The following is a 20,340-nucleotide window of genomic DNA, read 5'->3' as shown; positions in this document are numbered from 1 at the left end:
GCAGGGGTGCACCCTGGACAGGACGCCAGCCTGTCACAGGACTGACATATAGACACAAACAACCACTATGAGCAATTTAGAGTCACCAATGAACCTAATGTGCACGTCTTTGGACTGTGGGAGTATCGGAGGGAACCCACACAGACACAGAAAGGCCCCAGGCCTGGAGTTCAAACCCAGAACCTTCTTGCTGTGAGGCAACAGCACTAACCACTGCACCACCGTGCCGCCCCTTCTCCAACATCACTGTCAAAAACAATAATAATGCATGTGCCTGTTGACAGGCTGACACACTCTCCTGTGTCAGCAGCCCATGAAACATGACATTAAAACAAAATCATTCTAGAGTCACCCAGACTGTTCATTCAGCTACAGGCTCATCTGTACCATCTCTTCACAGGAAACAATGACCAACAGTTTTATTTGGAGCTGCAGCACAGAAAATGAGGAAATAGTCTTTAGTTTAATGTGTGCTGTCAGCCAGATGACGTGTTTCACACATAGTGGGTTATACATATACCACACAGAGGCCAGAGGGAGTGTTCAAGATGAAGAACAGTGTGGGAACTTCATGTCAAATTTCCACAAACTCAACTTTCTGGCTCTAACTGAACCTGTTGTCTTCTGATGATGTTTCAGACTGAGAGATAAATACTGAACGTGCACATCTTAACCTCACCACCAGTCACTGTATTAAAGAAACTGCTGTTATCTGTTGATGTGCATTACACTTGGCTTAATTACTACCACTGTGCACGTCCTGTATAGTATATGACACTTCTTCTCTTCTACTTACAAACACAATATGTGTGGTGTGAATGTGCTGCTGACTCTAATTCTTCCTATTATGCCAACACATCTTCATGTGTGAGGAAGAACTTGTCTGTCACCCCAGCTGATAAGACGTCATTCTTGTTAGGCTCCAGTTGTCAAGTCATTTTATACCAACAGGAGCAAAACAGATGCAGTGGTTTATTTTAGTGTTTGGTTTATTTGACAGTTTTTCCTCATTGTGCTGTCAGTTTCTGAAGATGTGCAACAACAAACTGTCTTTTTCATGTTGTGGCTGATGGGTGAATATTATCTCTGCAGCTGTTATTGCTGCACAGTTGTAATTCAAGGCTTCATCATAAAATGAGCAGGTAGATCACACAGTTCCAGCAAAGAAGAAACATTTTGACCACGTTTTATATCAGTTACACTGTGGAGAGTATGAAGCACACACATACAGGACGTACTGCACATTCCTACACACTACAGTCACACATATACATACTCTAGATACACACAACATACACCTCATGGGCCAGACAAACCTTTGCACAAAGACAGACGGATACACTATATTTAAGTATTGGCAGGAAGTGTAAACCTGTCAAAGTGCCCTGTGGTCAAAGACATATCTGAGTTTTGTGTGAAACGGAAGGAAGAAAAAAGAGGCCGAACTCAGAAGGAGGAGTTGAGAAAAGTTCTCATCTTATATTTGTATGGAACGTAACTTCTTCTTCGTCTTTTGCATCGATCTTCTCTCTTTGTCTTTGTGCTGTTGTTATTAATACGAAGTGGAATCATTTCCCAGCAGCAGAGCGACAGGGTCAGAGCTGGATGTGAAGATGGGGAACACTTTGCTCTGTGTACTGTCATTATTCTGTGAGTACATCAGTCATTTTCCAATTCTGTGACTTTCTGACGCAGAATCATGATTTTATCATCGTGGTAGTTTTGGAGGCAGATCTTGGATCAGAGTGGTGGACTAAATACACAAATCGACCAGTTATTTATCATTTTATATATTTGAGTTTAAAGAGTTTTGTGTGTTTCCTGCCTCGTTAGCGATTTACAGAATATCATGTCAGAAATGTGTTGATAATCAGGAGCTGCCTCTGTTGAAACTCCAGCTGGTTGTTAAATGTTTATCATGATTTTGACTGTTTGTCAGATGGATCATGTCTGATGAGGTTTCAATCTTTATTTTAGTGCTGAACACACTCTTCTATGGAAAGACTGAAGGTAACCAGTTGTTTTTCTTTCCTGTTGTTTCTCACTTATAAAATATTGTCTTTAATATCTGTCTCCTACTTATTATCAACGATATCATTTTAATCACATCCTCTTAGTGCTGATATATTATCATGTATGAAGCATTTTATTTTAATAATATAATGATATCATTAAACTAGACTAGATCAGTGCCTAACAGTGTGAAATTGCATATTTTTCAGAGCAGTTGATGTTGGTGTTTATGTTTTCTGTGTAGTGCTGTATGCATGTTGTGGTGTTCATGTATGGAGACCAAATGTTGTGCTGACCCTCAGGGCAGAGTCTGTTCCCTTCATACCAGGGACGTCACTAGGATTGAAAGACAGGGGGGGGCTTAGCCCCCATGGTTGTAGGTGGGAATGTGTGCAGCAAATACTTTTCCTCACACCTCAATAGGCTTCATGAATGAATGAATTTATGATCCGTTGTGGAGCATTTATCTTCCAAATGTGACTGAAGACAGTCGACCAATACATTGAATAGAAGGTAACATAATGATGTGGTGCGTTGCTTAATTAGTTTAGTCTCTGGTAGTTTAGTTCAAGGTCCGAGTGAAATTTGACAACACAGTACAAATGAAGTATGAATGAATCTTTCTTCTGCTTCACAACTCTGCCAACTGTTGATGGAAAGTTAACGTTGCTTAACAGAGAAGCGATGACATGCAGCTTCCCCCTGGGTCCCTCTGCCCGCCTGTCTGCCTAGTACAGCAGGGGAAACAACCACAAGGACCATTTTAATCAAATAATGATAACTTGTGTTATTATTTATTTCAACTCATAGTCTTGCTTCTTTACGTTAAGTGCATGCCTGCACTGTTTTGTTATTTAAAAAAAGCCCATGCTTCATACAGCTGGGTTTAGTTTTCATGCGTTCATCTGGTGATTTTAATGGGGCAGGGCAGTGAGCCACCAGAGGGCACTGATGAGTCTCCACCACAGGTACAGTCAGTCCCAACAGTCCTGTGAGCAGCACAGATCATCTCACTGAACTTAGGTTATTAGCATGTGTGCTGACTGCCACAGTGTCTTCTTGGCATCACCTGCAGGAGAGAGTCAAGTTAGAAAGTGAAAAGTTAACATATGATTCACAATGTTTTCATTTGAGTGAAACCATTCAGTGAGCTCCTGTGTCCTGTGTGAAATCATCTGTATCTTGTTAACTTCAAAAACATTTCATTCCATCACAATGTCTGTCGAAATAATTTGTGGTTTGTCGTCAGTGTGTTGTACTTTGGTGTGATTTCATAAACTTGTGGAACCAAAGAGACTAAATTGGGTGAAATCAGACACTTCACAAACAATTATTTATGACTGAGACAATGATGGTTTCCAGTATGATATGAAAAACATGAATTTAAACCAGTTGAGCAGCTTTTAGAGTTTTTATCAAATAGATCTCAGAGGTTGAGTCAGTGTTGTCAGTGAAGAGTTTCCTTCAACTGGCTGCTGCCAAACTTTGTCCTTAATCCCTGTTTGTATTCACGTTTCTGGTGAATGAAAAACTTCCAGCTCAGTTCAAGTCTTTTTTTTAGAAACACCTTGTGTGATATGTTTTCATGCTTTTGTTTTTCCACCTGCTTTTGTTGCCACGACTGTTGAATCATGTTTGTGTTGTTTATTAAACCTTGCTACTAATTTAAACTGTTGCTGGAGGACAATAATAATAATGATCAGTAGAAAAAGTGCTACACACCTTTGTTTTTCACTGGATTTTATACTTGTAGTTGTTTTCTTACTGTGTGTTTTTGTCAACAGTTTCCAATCAGGTCACTGTGACTCTACAACCAAACTGGCCTCTGATATACAGAGGAGAGGAGATCACTGTCAGATGTGAGATCCAGGGAGGTGGAGGCACTGAGTGGGAGTATCAATGGGGAACACCCTGGGTGATCTCACAATGGACAAACGTTGATTACTTGAGCATCAGTGCTTCTCCGTCCCTCAGTGGGGACTACATGTGTAGGGGTAGAAGGGATCTGTATTCTTCCACAGAGTGGAGTCGAGGCGTCACAGTTACAGTATCAGGTAAGACATATCTGTTGTGCTTTCATCTACTGGGGCGTCCACATACATGAGGGACCAACTGTGGTTATCAGCATACTGCAGTTTCTGGAAAAATATCATTCACAGGGAAGAACAGAGACGATCATTTCTATTGTAGAGAACTTGTAGAGTGTCATATACAGATTCATACAGAGTATTCATTCACTCTGAAAATGTCATGTTTCTTCATGTTTTCATTGATAAGCTAAACAGGACAAGTGTAAACATGTATCTGTCCAACTAATGATCCATTTCTCTCCAGGTAGTTTAGTAATCAACGATTTTTTTTTTCAATGGACAGAATTAAGAAAACAGAGACACTATTCACTGTTCTGTAGTTTTGTAATAAAACAGTTACAGTTTATTTATGTGCTGGTAAAATCTAAATGACTGAGTGGATGTACAGTGTGGTCACTTTGATAAATTCTGTTAAAAGTTATCTACAATACTACAAGTCTTTTACCTTTCAAGGATGTAATGTAACAAAATCACTTCCCTGAGGTAAATCACATTCATAGTATTTACTTTTTTTGTTTGTTTGTGCCCTGATCTCAACAGGAAGTGAACCCACGGCCACTCTGACAGCAGACAGGACAGTGATACCAGCAGGGGGCAGAGTGACACTGACCTGCTCTGTGGACGGCTCTTATGGCTGGAAATACTCCTGGTTCAGACGAACCTCTGAGTTTTCTCAGGTTGTTTTAATAAAACATGGTGCATCAGACCACACAGTCAGCATCTCAGAAGGAGGCATCTACACGTGCAGAGGAGGGAGAGGAGAACCAGAGCTCTTCACACAAGAAAGCAATAAAGTCACCGTTGAGGAAACTGGTGAGTTTAGTTATTTGTTGTGGAGTAAAACAACATTCACTCTTTAAATCTGTTCTTCTGTTCATCAGTAGTGTAACAAAGAGACGTTTTGATACCAACAGCAAAAAAGAACCAACACAATGATCATGTGTCAGTAGCTCCTACTGTTGTGATGAAGGTGAGAACAGAGCGTTAATCCCTCTTCATGTTGAGCTCAGATTCAAGACGAGACTGGAAGAAGCTTCCTGCCTCTCACTGTATTTATATCATCTAGAAGAGTTTGTCTGCTTGTTACTGTATTTGTAAATGTTTTGTCATCCTTCAGTCCATCACTGCAAATATGAGTGTTAGCAAAGAAAAGCTAAGTCAGACAACTCATGGAGAAAACACATTGATTTGTGCAGTAGAATATCAATAAAAAGCCAGAAATAACTGTCCAAAGTAAACACTGAAACATCCAACTACAAACCTACTTAAACAGTCATTGAACATCTTCTCAGAAGCTGAAGTTGTTTCCATGACGTTGAGGAGTTTGATATGTGTTGATGTTCAGTCTGACAAACAGTTTGACCTGTGACACATCAGGTTATCTGATGCAGCTCAGCAAACAGATGGTATTTATTCTCTGTTGTTTTCTAACACCTCCACCTGCTCCTGATGACGCGTTTAAAGTCAAACAAAGAGGTGACAAAGGAGATACTGTTCTCTTATATGTTCTAGATACAAAATCACTGCCATTCACCTTTATTCATCTTGAACTTACTTTACAGAGAACGATCAGACTGTTGTAGAAAATAAGTGAAGCCAAACAGCCTGTTGTGTTTGCTGTGTGTCAGTGTCAGTGTAAAGAGCACCAGTCTGATGGAGAACTGCTGTCACTGTCTGTATGCTGAGTTTCAGCTGCTCCTCTCAGGCTGTTGGATCTGACAGACTGAAAAACATGGAAACCAAGTCCTTTGAGCTCTTTAGAAAGTTCTGCTCTTAATGCACAGTTGTTGTTTTCTTGCTGAGGATTTTCTTGCTTTAAGTTGTTTCTTTGAGACACTGTTCGACATGTTTTCATCTGTGTGTAACTTTAACTGATGTTGTTGCTCGTGGCTGTTTAGTTCTTTAATCTGTCAACAGATGATTCTCATTAAAAATAGCAGCAAAAATCATTTTCAATCATCAGATTGTCCAGTTGAATTTATGTGTCTATCAGAATCCTAACTGTGTATTTTTTATATGAACAGTTTCCAATAAGGTCACTGTGACTCTGCAACCAAACTGGCCTCTGATATACAGAGGAGAGAAGATCACTGTCAGATGTGAGATCCAGGGAGGTGGAGGCACTGAGTGGACGTATGAATGGAGAACACCCAGCTCACACACACCTCCATCACACAATGAATACAGGATCAGTGTTACTCTGTCTCACAGGGGAAGCTACTGGTGTAGGGGTAGAAGTGGTTATAAATTAACAGAGTGGAGTGATGTCTTCAGACTGACTGTATCACGTGAGTTGGATTTTCTTTCATTCATTATGAAAATGTCATGTTTCTTCATGTTTACATTGATCTAAACAGGACAAGTTTAAACATTGATCATCTCATCACTGATCCAGTCCTCTCCAGTTGGATCAGTAATAAACTGTGTTTTCAGTGGAACACAGTCACTATCTTTCATTTGCTGGTAAAATCTAAATGACTAAGTGGATGTTCAGTGTGATCATTTGAATAAATTCTGGTAAAAGTTTTGTGTAATGTTACACAAATTAAACACAATCACTTTCCTGAAGAAAGTCACATTGTAATTATTGATTTACTTTGTTTTTTGCTCTGATCTCAACAGGAAGTGAACCCACGGCCACTCTGACAGCAGACAGGACAGTGATACCAGCAGGGGGCAGAGTGACACTGACCTGCTCTGTGGACGGCTCTGATGGCTGGAAATACTCCTGGTTCAGACGAACCTCTGAGTTTTCTCAGGCTGTTTTAATAAAACATGGTGCATCAGACCACACAGTCAGCATCTCAGAAGGAGGCATCTACACGTGCAGAGGAGGGAGAGGAGAACCAGAGCTCTTCACACAAGAAAGCAATAAAGTCACCGTTGAGGAAACTGGTGAGTTTAGTTATTTGTTGTGGAGTAAAACAACATTCACTCTTTAAATCTGTTCTTCTGTTCATCAGTAGTGTAACAAAGAGACGTTTTGATACCAACAGCAGAAAAGAACCAACACAATGATCATGTGTCAGTAGCTCCTACTGTTGTGATGAAGGTGAGAACAGAGCGTTAATCCCTCTTCATGTTGAGCTCAGATTCAAGACGAGACTGGAAGAAGCTTCCTGCCTCTCACTGTATTTATATCATCTAGAAGAGTTTGTCTGCTTGTTACTGTATTTGTAAATGTTTTGTCATCCTTCAGTCCATCACTGCAAATATGAGTGTTAGCAAAGAAAAGCTAAGTCAGACAACTCATGGAGAAAACACATTGATTTGTGCAGTAGAATATCAATAACAAGACAGAAATAACTGTCCAAAGTAAACACTGAAACATCCAACTACAAACCTACTTAAACAGTCATTGAACATCTTGTCAGAAGCTGAAGTTGTTTCCATGACGTTGAGGAGTTTGATGTGTGTTGATGTTCAGTCTGACAAACAGTTTGACCTGTGACACATCAGGTTATCTGATGCAGCTCAGCAAACAGATGGTATTTATTCTCTGTTGTTTTCTAACACCTCCACCTGCTCCTGATGACGCTTTTAAAGTCAAACAAAGAGGTGACAAAGGAGATACTGTTCTCTTATATGTTCTAGATACAAAATCACTGCCATTCACCTTTATTCATCTTGAACTTACTTTACAGAGAACGATCAGACTGTTGTAGAAAATAAGTGAAGCCAAACAGCCTGTTGTGTTTGCTGTGTGTCAGTGTCAGTGTAAAGAGCAGCAGTCTGATGGAGAACTGCTGTCACTGTCTGTATGCTGAGTTTGATCTGACAGAGTGAAAAACATGGAAACCAAGTCCTTTGAGCTCTTTAGAAAGTGCTGCTCTTAATGCACAGTTGTTGTTTTCTTGCTGATGATTTTGTTGCTTTAAGTTGTTTCTTTGAGACACTGTTCGACATGTTTTCATCTGTGTGTAACTTTCACTGATGTTGTTGCTCGTGGCTGTTGAGTTCTTTAATCTGTCAACAGATGATTCTCATTAGAAATAGCAGCAAAAATCATTTTCCATCATCAGATTTACCTTTTGAATTTATGTTTCTGTCAGAATCCTAACTGGGTATTTTTTTTGTCAACAGTTTCCAATAAGGTCACTGTGACCCTGCAACCAAACTGGCCTCTGATATACAGAGGAGAGAAGATCAGTGTCAGATGTGAGATCCAGGGAGGTGGAGGCACTGAGTGGACGTATGAATGGAGAACACCCAGCTCACACACACCTCCATCACACAGTGAACACAGGATCAGCAGTGTGACTCTGTCTCACAGTGGAAGCTACAGGTGTAGGGGTAGAAAAGACTTGTTTTCCTCAACAGAGTGGAGTGATGTCATCAGACTGACTGTATCATGTAAGTTGAACGTCTTTCATTCATACAAAAATGTTATGTTTTACAATTTTTAAAATCTGTTCCATCTAAATACAACTACAAAACACCTCTGACATTATTGTAGCTCTCTCCAGCTACTCAGGAGAAAATTTTTTTTTTTTTAGTGTAGTCACAAAAGACCTGGTAAAGAGCTTTTTTTATTTGACATCAGAGTAACTTCTTATGTACTATACAGTTCCAATACATGAAAAATAAAATGTAGTAAAAATGCTGAATCTCAGCTTCCTCACCTATATTTGGTTGTTAAGGAGTCCACAGCTTCCTCTGACAAATATTACAACAGATATATCATCTAATATATTTATTTTCTTCATTAACCTCTAGAGGTTTCAGGTTTTGAAAACTTCATGGAAAGAGTTTGGTCTCATTAACACCTGCTACAATATGTCTTCATTTTGTTGGAGGCTGATCTGCTACATTCACAGTGTTTCAGTCATTTGGTGATTATTGACTTTTCCTCTCAGATTCCTCTCAAGGTTTTATCTGTGATCTGCAGCACAGACCACAGAGTTGAATAAAATGGTGGATGGAGGCTTGTGTTAGTTTGTGTCAGTTTCTGTTTCATATATTATGATGAAGAGTTGGAAGATTTTGAAATATTCATTTCCAACCCAGTTGTCCTGACTGGTTCAGAGTCACGTAACATGAAGGACAAGGAAAAGCCACAGTTTCCAGTCCTTTTTCTGTTGGACACATTTTTTTTCAATCTCCATCTCCACAACTGTTTCTATATGAACCATAGAAAATACACACCATGAAAGTGAAGGTGACATTTCTGTGTCACCGGCTCGTTTTGTGATTTATTTTGATGCAAAATTTACAGAATAAATGTGTGAATGTTCAAAGACTTATAAATATTTTTCTGGAACAAATCCTATTTAACCACTGTCTTGTTTTGTTTTTCTCTGTAAACTGAACAGCAGATAAACCCCGGGCCTCACTGACAGCAGACACCACAGTCATACCAGCAGGGGGCAGAGTGACACTGACCTGCTCTGTGGACCCATCATCTGGTTGGAAATACGACTGGTACAGAGACAATAAACTCTCTGAACCTCTGAACACACATGATGCTGATTTCCACACAACTGGACAAATCAGTGTCTCACAGGGAGGAGTCTACAGCTGCAGAGGAGGAAGAGGAGACCCAGTTTACTACACAGAGAAGAGTCAGGAAGTTAGGATTGACACCATTGGTGAGTTTGGAAATAAACACACAATATAGAATAAATCTATTGTATATTCATGATGCATCATTAAGATGGATGGAAAAACATTATATCTGATGTTAATTGAACCTTTTGGTTTTTTTTATGTTCTTATTATAATTTCTTGACCATGAACAGTCCCAAACAGGGCTGTTGTGACTCTGCAGCCCGACTGGACTGAGATCTACAGAGGAGAGAGGATCAGTGTCAGCTGTGAGATCCAGGGAGGAGACACTGAGTGGACGTATGAATGGGAAACTACCAGCTCATTGAAACCTTCAAATCAACATGAATACAGGATTAGTTCTGCTTCATCGTCCCACAGTGGAGAGTACAGGTGTAGGGGCAGGATGAAAAGTGCTCGACGTAATACAACAGAGTGGAGTGCTGCAGTCAACCTGACAGTGTATGACAGTAAGTCAGATCATTATCATTTAAACTGAAGATGTTAACAAGTTCAAATGTTTTTGTTAGTATATAATCAGATTGTATCTTAATGTTTGTTCATATTATGTATTTGTTGATAATGTTCTGAGAGAAAAATGATTCCATGTCCAGAGACCAGACGTCATAACATGTTTTGATCCTGAGAAAATGACTTTCCAACAGATAAACCCCGGCCTGTCCTCACTGTGTCTCCATCATGGCTGAGTCCTGGAGCCTCAGTGACTCTGAAGTGTGAGGTTGAACATCCATCTGCAGGATGGAGGTTCTCCTGGTATAAGGCTGTTCCTGATGTATCACACACCTCCTACAGCTATGAGCTGCTCCCTGGTAGCAGCAGTGGGACTGAACAGGATTCCTACATCGTCCATGGTCAGACACACACAGCAGGATATGTGTGTGAGGCTGGAAGAGGAGACCCAGTGTTTTACACTGAGATCAGTGAACCAAAGTTTGTCTGGTCTGGAGGTGAGTTTGTTGTTTCTTTGTTTTTTTAAGACAAGAAGCAAATGTTCAGTCATGACCTAAATTCATCCATGTTTTTGTCTGTGAGCAACTTTTCTTCAAAACAAATGTTGGTAAACAAACTGATTTTTACGTTCATGGTCCCCAGTGGAAGAAATGTATTGACTGTGAACTGGGTTGAGTATCCTTCTCTCCTTGTTTCCTTCTGTCCTTCCCTTATCCTTCTTCAGTTAATCTGAAAGCATTAAAACCAACAAACAAACATGGAGATACAAGGTTTCCACCTCTCACTGAAGTGTAGCTCCACTCTTCTCAATGGGTACTTTTATTTTGGAAACTTCCTGTTTATAGACAGGACAGCTATAGCTGCAGTCTTCACTCAGTGGTGAGACAGGTGCACAGACCAGATAAACAAACAGCTGTGAAGCTGAGACGACTCAAACAAGACAAACAAGAGGAAAAGACTTTAGTACAGAGACAAGAAGCATCTTTTAATATGAAATCGACACCTCTGTGTGTTTGAAAGGTAAAAGTAGACAGTAGAAAAACATCCATCAGCAGCATAATTCATTTCTCTGCTGTGTCTCCATTTGCTCTGTTTGTTCCAAACTCTCATAGTTTCACCAAAACACTGCGTCTTGTTCCAGTGTTGCTGCTACTGATGTTTTTAATCCTCAACAAACCAAAGATCAACACAGGAACATTTACACTGAGATCTCTTTCATTTTAATATCTCTGTCTGGTTTGACTCTTTTCTATGTGTTGTTTTCCAGATGTTCATCCATCAGCGTCTCTCACAGTGAGTCCTGACAGAGTGCAGCACTTCATCTATGATGATATCTCACTGAGCTGTGAGGGAAACTCTACTGAGTGGAGAGTGAGGAGGTTTCCTGAGGGCGGCTCCCTGTCCTGTTCTGACTGGAGGAGAATGACTGGATCCAGATGTAACATGTTCTCATCACAGCGTAGTGATGCAGTGTACTGGTGTGAGTCTGGATCAGGAGAGTTCAGCAACACAGTCAACATCACTGTACATGGTACGTTTTATTACATTTTCTTTGTGTTTCATTTTTTCTGGTATTTGAAGTATTTTCAACGTCTCATGTGATTTAATTCATCATATCTTAGAACTGAGTTGTTGACATATACAGAGACTTTCTGAGAGTTTGGTCCATGACTCTGCTACATGGTCTGTTCAGTGACTGTCTGTGACAAAACAGACAAAATAACTTCGTCTATGTTCTGTAGATTTAATGTAAATAGGTTATTTTGTCAGTGTTCAGTCAGTTTTCATTACAATTTAGCAGCATAATAACCTTGGTCTCTCTTCACTTTCTTCACTTCTTACATTTCTTTGCAAAATAATTTATATGAGTGAAAACTTTGGCCACAGCAAATATCTTCTTCTCTTCAAAGTATTTTGTCTAATTTAGTTTTGGTAACAAGCAAAAGAATCAGTATTTCTGTTTTAAAGTGCTTTTCCTCAGATTTTCATATAAAACATTGAAGTCAAATAAAAAAATTATATTCTATTAACAAAAAAGAAAAAAATAAATAAATAAACACCTCCAAAAAGTAAATATATATATAAAAAGTAGGTCGTAAGTGAACGAGATCAAATGTCAGGTCTTATGATGATCCTGTAAAATAAATCAGAACTGCATCAGAATAAAAACAGATGTGTAATCTATTCTCATCACTACATGTCAGCTGGTTGTAAAGGTCTGCAGCAGCTGATCTCTGACTGAAGCTTCACATTCTGACTGTTTTACAGATGATTATCATGATGGTGTTATCCTGGTGAGCCCTGTCCGTCCTGTGACTGAGGGAGAGTCTGTTACTCTTGGCTGCAGATTCAGGACAGAAAAAAATCTTTCCAGTGTGTTTTTCTACCATAATGACAAACTGATCCAAAGTGATACCAGGACGGAGCTGAATATCTCTGCAGTGTCAAAGTCAGATGAAGGTTTCTACAAGTGTCAGTCCTCAGGAGAAGTGTCACCACAGAGTTGGATGTCAGTTAAAGGTGAGTGGGATTCAAATATTTTAGGCTTTTTTATTTATTTTTTGAACAAAGAAACACTGTCAACATATAATATATTTATATGGACATGTTGTAGATTTTGGTGTGTTTTAGAGTTTTGTCTTTACTTACATCTCATTTATTTTAATGGATTTTTTAAATTCTGTTAAGACAAGTCCAATATAAATACATTTCTTAATACTTTAATTCATTTCAATAAAATTTTATATTTACAGCAGCTGTGTCAGGACCAGAAAGTTCTTCATTTCCTGTGTTGCTGGTTTCTGGAGTAGTATTGATTATTGTCCCGCTGCTGTGTGGCTGCAGAAAGTCAACAGGTGAGACACTGATTATTAAAAATCTGTGATCAGTTCTGACGTCATGTCATGGAGCAGTGGTTCACTTTTCAATACAAATCCTACTGTGCTTTTTACAGGTCCATGTGTTCACAGGTTTGAACAACACACTCTCTTCTCTCCTCTGCAACTTAAAAGCAGCTCTACACTTTACATGTTGAAATTTTTTACTTTTAAACTTTTTACTTTTAAACTTTCCTGCTAATTACTATTAATATACATTTTTAAACTCCATGTTTCAGGCTCACTCAGACTCAAAGAGGGAATCAGGGCTCTGCTACAGACCAAACAGTCAACCATGATGAAAATCAACAGCAAGTATATTCCTCTCTTCTCCACGGTCAGTTTTTCATCTCACTTCAAACACTTTCACAACTGTTTCTAACTCAGTTTCTATTCGATAGAGACCAGGAAATATTTTGAATCCATTTGCATCCAGTTCTCCAAGACTGTCCTCATTCCTTCTGCTGCTGGAGTTAAACCAAACCTCAGTAATTTAACATGTGACTTCAGGAAGTTCTTCAGTTCAAATGACTGTCACAGACATGAGGTGACTGATGTGACTTTGTTTTGATTTTCACTGACCTGTAGGTGACGTCTGCGTCTATGAATCAATCAGAGGATCTGAAAACACTGGAGAAGGTTCAGTACTTTTACTTTTACTAATGTTGAGCTGATGGAAGCTGCAGTATATAATTATATAGGAGTGATTGATATTAAAGTCAGTGAAAACATTATTTCTTCAGGTCAACCAGACAGAAATGTCACTAATGTCACATCTCCTGTTGAAGTTTATACAACAATGAAATCCTGTCATGTGATCATTTTAACAGGTCAGTGTGATGGTGCAGAGGAGAGCTCTGACTATATTAATGTGAATCCAGATTCAGCCACAGGTACAAACATTAACATCAGTTATTTATCTTGTTTTATCATCATTTAATTCAAATGTACTTTTTACAAAATAAGTTTTATAAACTTCACCATCAGACAGTCTGTGTAATGGAAGACATTCTTAAAGGGAAGCTTTGATGTAGTTATCTCAGTTTATTTATTAGCAAGTCTCTCACATCTAAATCCTTTCTTTAACGTCCACTTTTCTTTTTTTTTTTTATTGTATTATTTGAAATTATTTTCCTGATTCCACATAGAAATTGTAATATTTTTCTCAATGTATCATGTTTGTTTTCAATGATATAAATGATGTTTCATATCATGTCAGATAGGATGTCTCAGTTTTCCAGCTGTTTATTGTGATTTTGTTCCAGGTCCATAAAAAGATGAACATCATCAACAAAACAAGAGAGACGTGGATGACAACATAAAAAAACAGACATTTTGTGCAGCTGAGCAGCAGATTATGTTTTTTAAAAAGCATGATATAAATTCATAGACTTTTGGTATTTTGCTTATTAATGCATATCAAATGTATATTGTTTCTCTGTGGTTATATTTCCCCCCTGTTGTTGAGTATGTTCATCATGTGGTGCTGATTTAAACATCAGTTTTAAGTTCAATAAGAGTTAAGTAATAAAAAGATACTCACTATCTTACAGATAACTTATAAAATGACACGTAATTCTTGTCAGTATCAAAAATGATATACTGAAGGTTACTCACTTTTCCCTGAGTCTCACGTGTCCCCACCTGATGAAAAGTGACTGCTCATCCCTGAGTCCTGCTCATCATCATGTAGGAGTAAAAAGAGCAGCAGGCAGAGACCTCCAGTCACTGCAAGGTCACACTGAGAATGACAGGATTTTACAGTGTTGGTCACCTGTTAACCAGCATAAATGTACTTTACTGTACATGTCAGGCAATGATAAGGAATTTTTTTGTATAACTGTATTTGTCATTTGGACAAAGTGCAGATGAACATTAGAAATAGATTCACTTGTTATCCTACAAAAATATGAACAAGACAAGCATCAGAGTTGTGACAACTTCGTAGAAGTTTATATTTACAAACTGAGCCACTTTATGTGATTGTTGTATAATCCATCCATCCATCCGTCCATTTTCTTAACCGCTTATCTGAACCGGGTCACAGGTTGTTATAATATATATAATGATAAATTCTATTTATATGATATTTAATGTAATATATTTTACATTGTACTGTATTGTTTTTCTTTCTTCTTTATCTCATGTTTCCTACTAAAAGCAGTGGGTTTGTAAATAAATATAATAAAGTCAAGTGAACAATCATGGTTGGATTTTCTCTTACAAACGTTGACTAGTGCACCTGTCGTGTTCACCTCCCGCCCCTTACTTTAGTGTTCCCCGTCAAAATTGACCGGTCTGTTTTAACTGCTCTTAAATTAGCACAAAAACCATTTTTCACCACAAAATTTTTATTCAACATTCTTTACAACAATGTCTGAAAGTAGTGTTTAACATGAATTTATAGAATTAGACATAAAATAACTGCAGTGAAAATACAAATAGGCACTGAACATGTAATGTAAAAAATAAATGGAAAACCAAAGACCAAAATCAACATGAAGTCGTGTGTGTGAATTCATGCACATGAGTGGCATGTGACACTCAGGTCAGAGTGGGCCTTGCAAACATAGGCATCACATTTGCAGCATCTCAGGCTTGTTTTGTTGTCTCTAGGGGCACAGAGCTCACAGCGCTTCCTTTTCTGCCCATGTCCTTGTTGGGGGAGAGCAGCCAGGGCAGCGGCTGGGGCTGGGGCTTGCACACTCCTAACCCGACTGGCAGAGGCTGGTGTGCGGGGAATGTGCTGGCGCCGTTGAATAAGAGGAGTCACCAAAGCTTTCCCCAGCTCCGCTAGGAAAAGTCTCCTCTTGAAACTCTTCCCCTGATTCCAGGTTGGGTGGATGGCTGTCCACACCACATATGCGTTGAAAGCAGACACATCAAGGATGTTGTGGAACAGTGCCACAGGCCAGCGGGCTGTCATTCGCTTGCAGGTGTATGTACCAGTAAGATGCAATAAAAGGAACGATAAATAAGAGATTGGGAACAATATTGAATCTGTCGTACACAAAATGCTATGATTCACATCAATAAGAATAAAATAAAATGCATGGTGGATGAAACTTTACATTACCTTATCAAGGCAGCCTCCTTTGTTCTTGTTGTAGTCCTGGGTCATAAGGGGCTTCCTGTCCTCTGTGGTGCTGACAGCGGCGTGTGTGTAGCATGCTCATCAGGATGACATTTCTATTCTTCTTGGGAACATATGACACAAGAGTGTGTGTGTCAGTCAAAGCAAATTTTGATGAGAGTGCCTCTCTTCCTCTGGTCGATACCAGTGCAGGGGGAAGTTCAGGCTTGTTCTTCCTCACTGTCCCTACCATGGTGAGCTTTCTTTTCAGCAGCTCCTGACCAAGAGCATATGATGTGAAGAAGTTGTCACATGTGATATTATGCCCTTGGAGACCGGCTGTCATGTCCAGCACAACACGCATGCCCTGGTTTTTTTCGGCCCTTCCAGTACTGGGTTTCCCCATGTTTACCTGCATATTCCAGGCATAGCTGCTCCTGGCGTCACATGCTGCCCAGATCTTTATTCCATATTTCCCTGGTTTGCTTGGAATGTACACCTTGAAGGAACAACAACCTCTGAAAGGAACCAGGCGCTCATCAACTGTCACCTCAGGGCCTGGATTGTACATAAGTGATAGGCGCTCCACCCACGTGTCCCAAATGTTCCTGATGGCAGCCAGTTTGTCATTTCGCCAGCGGACGGGTCGTGTATCTCTGTTATCAAATCCAATAATTCTTGAAAGGACATGAAACTGTTGTAAGGACATAGTTGTCCGGAATATAGGCCAGCCAGACTCTGCATCCCACAGACTTTTTGTAGCCTCATTGTTTGAGCGATATGCTCCTGCGAAAATCAACAGACCTATGTAGGCTTGGAGGTCTACCAGGTCGATTTCTCTCCAGGTGTCCCCAAACACACGCTTCCCCTCCAGGTTTGTCATCTCCAGTATAATTCCCTCAATGGACTCTGGTAAAAAGAGATGGAAGCTGGACTTGATGTCATCCACACGAGATGTCGTATACCGTGTTGGCCCTGGCGTCAACTTTATGATGTTTTCCACTCTCGCTCTTCTTCCTCTGTCCTGGGGGGATGAAGACCAGAGCAAGTGTCCACTCTTGGACTGGAATGTCTCCTCAGGTGCCTGTTCTTCAGGTGCCTCTCCCTCTCCATCTGTTGACTGGTCAGTCTCCTCAAAGTCTGGATCAAAATCTGTGTTGTCTTCCACTTCCGAGACATCCTCCTCTATCTCTGGTTCAATTTCAGTGCCCTCTTCATCATGTCCAAAAACCTGGACCAGAACCTCTTTGACAGAGAACCGCTTGGTCAGTCGCCTACTCATTGTGCTCAGAGTAAAAGGAGTGCAAGGCAAACATCAAGCTATATATATGGGGTCTGTGTGAAGATGATACATGGATTAGTCTGGAAGGTGTGGTTCACGTGGGGGATCGGCACAAAAGTGTGGGAAAGAGATGGGTTCACATAACAGACACCTGTCTAGTCTGTGTGAAGATATGATACATGTTTCATCAGGAAGTTGGTTCTCGTGGGAGGATCGGCACATAAGCGCGGGAAAGAGATGTGTACCCGCAAAAGACATTGTTCAGTCTGAAATGTGTGAGTGAGTGAGTGAGTGAGTGAGTGAGTGAGTGAGTGAGTTGGGGTGGTGTGTATGGGGATGTTTTCTGTCTGATGGATGAATATAGTCTGGATAACCATTCATTTCCTATGGCGGTCACTTTTGACCGGGAACACCACAGGTGTAACAAGGTTGATTAAAACACTCAAAATTCAATGAAAGAGGTGATCATCACTTTTATATGTTCAAGTGCATAGTGTGGAGGATATCATAAGGCCTTGATGCAATCACATGTAAAACACAATATTTATGAGTGTTTTAAGTTGTAAATTGGTCGGATTTGACCCGAACACGACAGGAAGGTTCATAGTCCACCTCTGAATTTAGGTGAGAAAGGCCAGAGCTGGAGCTCAGAAATGACTAAATAATGGTGCAGGTCATGATACCTCCTGCTAACAAGCTAACAATATGTAGCAGAATAAAGATTTGTTGTAGAGGATCTTTCTGTTAGACCACTGGGTAATCATTGGCCAATCACCATAGGGGGACACACTATAAAAGCGGGTCACTCTCGTGTGCTCCTCCGTTCCTGCTGAGAGTGCACGCCTCATTTCCAGTGCGCCTTGCTTCCACTTTGCCGCAGGTAGGAGAGAGTCTCTGTTATTGTTTGCACTTTGGCATGTCCTTGTTGCGAGGCTGCTTATATTGGCTGCTTATGACTTTATACATCTCCTGGCTGCTGCTTCCCGTGTTCTGAGCAGTGACCTTTCTGCTGATCGCCGCTGGCAGGTTCCTCCCCAGTTTCATTGTGCCGCGAACTTCCTGCCGGTGGTATTTTTACCAACAGTTGTGCTTTAGGCAGTGACTGCTGGATCAGACTAGCGCCTGCAGATTCCCTTGTCTTCCTGCGGGTGAGAGCTCACGCTGCCTGATTGGTATGTAGCCTACTCTGACATCAGTTTTCTATTTTATTTATTATTTTGGTTTAATTTGATCTGCATGCACTGTAGGAGCTGGCTGCTGTTGGCGTGCGCAGCCTGTTGGCGCACACACAGGGACGCTGCTGCTTTGCCTCTGGCTGTTGTTCGGCCTGTAATCGTTTAATGTGTCTGTGTTTATTTTAACTTGGGCCCGTTTTTTAAGTGTGAATGGGAAGAAATGTGATCGTGCAGGATTCTATTTTGCGATGTTCTGATTTATTTGTAATTTTGTATCTACTTCTCCGTATGGTTGTTTACTCTTCTTATTGTTTGTATTATTCATGATTTATTGTTTGTTTCAGTGATACAGCTGCCATCTAAGCAGCCTTATTCAGGTATGGTTTACGTTGTGTGAGTGCAGTCACACAGCTGTTCATCCACAAATAGTCTTGTAGTTTATTTTGTTATACATAGGATTTGTAAGATGACATTACTCTTCATTTCATGTTAATTTATGTATCGTTATATATATGTGCTGATTTATTAATTGAATTGATCATTTAGCACTAATTAGTTTCTTTTCTTTAATCTATTTTTTTTTATTAGTTACTTTCCTTTTTCTCTGGTTACGCCACTGGCAGGAGGCCATGTGGAGAGCTGCTGATAACCAGTGTCAAGGTTTCAGCATTTGGCCACTGCATGGTTTATATCTTATGTTGGAAGTTGTAATTCCCTAATCATGTTTTGTTTGTTTTAGGAGCTGGGGACCTGCGGTGGTGGTGGTGGGGCTGGTGTCCTCCTTTGGTGGTGGAGCCCTCTTTTTGTGTGCAGTGTCCTGAGTCTCCCAGTATTGACTCCACTTGTGTGGGTGTGTATGTACATGTGCTTTCGGGTGACTTCTCCTGGGATCCTTCTTCCGTGGACCTACCCTGCCACTAGTAAGCCCCCTAAGCTCCAGTTACTTTCAGTTACCCTGCTACTGAGTGAATTGTGTTTCTAATGATCATCCTTATGTTACTAAATTGTTAATAAATATTATTGATGGATGGAACCATGTCTCCGGCCTCCTGAGTAGAACGAACCTGTATGCCTTTTTAAAATATCTGGTATCAATTGAGGGTTCACAATTCCTTGGGTGAAATTCCCAGGGTGGCGTTGTCGGATCACCGTATTTGTAATGTGTAAAACCTAGGGGTGTGTGTCTGTGTGTATTCTCCTCCCCCTAGCGCTCGCGCCGCCACAAATAGCAGGATTTATTTTTATTAGTTATTTCTTTATTATTTATTCACAGTAAGATGTAGACCAACAGTGAGCTCTTCTTCTTCATCTTTATTGTGGTTGCAACACACTGTATTTGAGTGAGTGATATTCTGTCATCCATCAATCTGTGTCTCCTGTGCTGCTCTTGCTGCTTCCTCGTTGTCCTGTCTACTTCCAGTATGTTGTTTTGTTACACACAGCACTGCCACCATGTGTCACAATACACAGTCTACAGTCACAATCAGCAGCAATGACCTCAGCTCCTTATTGAGTCACTGCTGGTCTCTGCAGCTTTTCTTCTGTCTTCATGCTGCAGTTTGAACTGTGAGTGCAGCTCAGAGACATTTGAAGACGTTTGTAAGATCAGACCTGCACCTGAATACAGCCATGTTACTTTTTCTTCAAGAGGAACAGGAAACAGCACAAAAGAAGAAAAGCTGTGATTTTAATGTCAGCAGCCAGAAATGTCTCCATGTGTATGAAATAATGTAGTGGACCTTACTCCAGACTCCACCTCAAGCCAAACCACTTGTTTTATGTCATCAGTTGACAGCACACAGCTCTGCCTACAAAG

At 40.2% G+C, this 20,340-nt stretch overlaps 1 protein-coding gene and 1 pseudogene across 1 annotated transcript in view; one reads left to right on the top strand and one right to left on the bottom strand.

The window, feature by feature from the left end:
- Window positions 1–20,340, top strand: part of LOC139606626 (basement membrane-specific heparan sulfate proteoglycan core protein-like) — a 372,062-nt gene that overhangs the window by 327,441 nt on the left and 24,281 nt on the right. The window lies entirely within an intron of this gene.
- Window positions 15,513–17,349, bottom strand: LOC139606604 (piggyBac transposable element-derived protein 4-like; annotated as a pseudogene).

This window comes from Trachinotus anak, unplaced genomic scaffold (assembly GCF_046630095.1).
Source record: "Trachinotus anak isolate AG129_WGS33_773 ecotype Australia unplaced genomic scaffold, CSIRO_AGI_Tana_v1 ptg000023l, whole genome shotgun sequence".
Lineage (NCBI taxonomy): Eukaryota > Metazoa > Chordata > Actinopteri > Carangiformes > Carangidae > Trachinotus > Trachinotus anak.
Note: the sequence above shows the minus strand (reverse complement) of the source record. Positions and strands in the feature narration are given on the sequence as shown.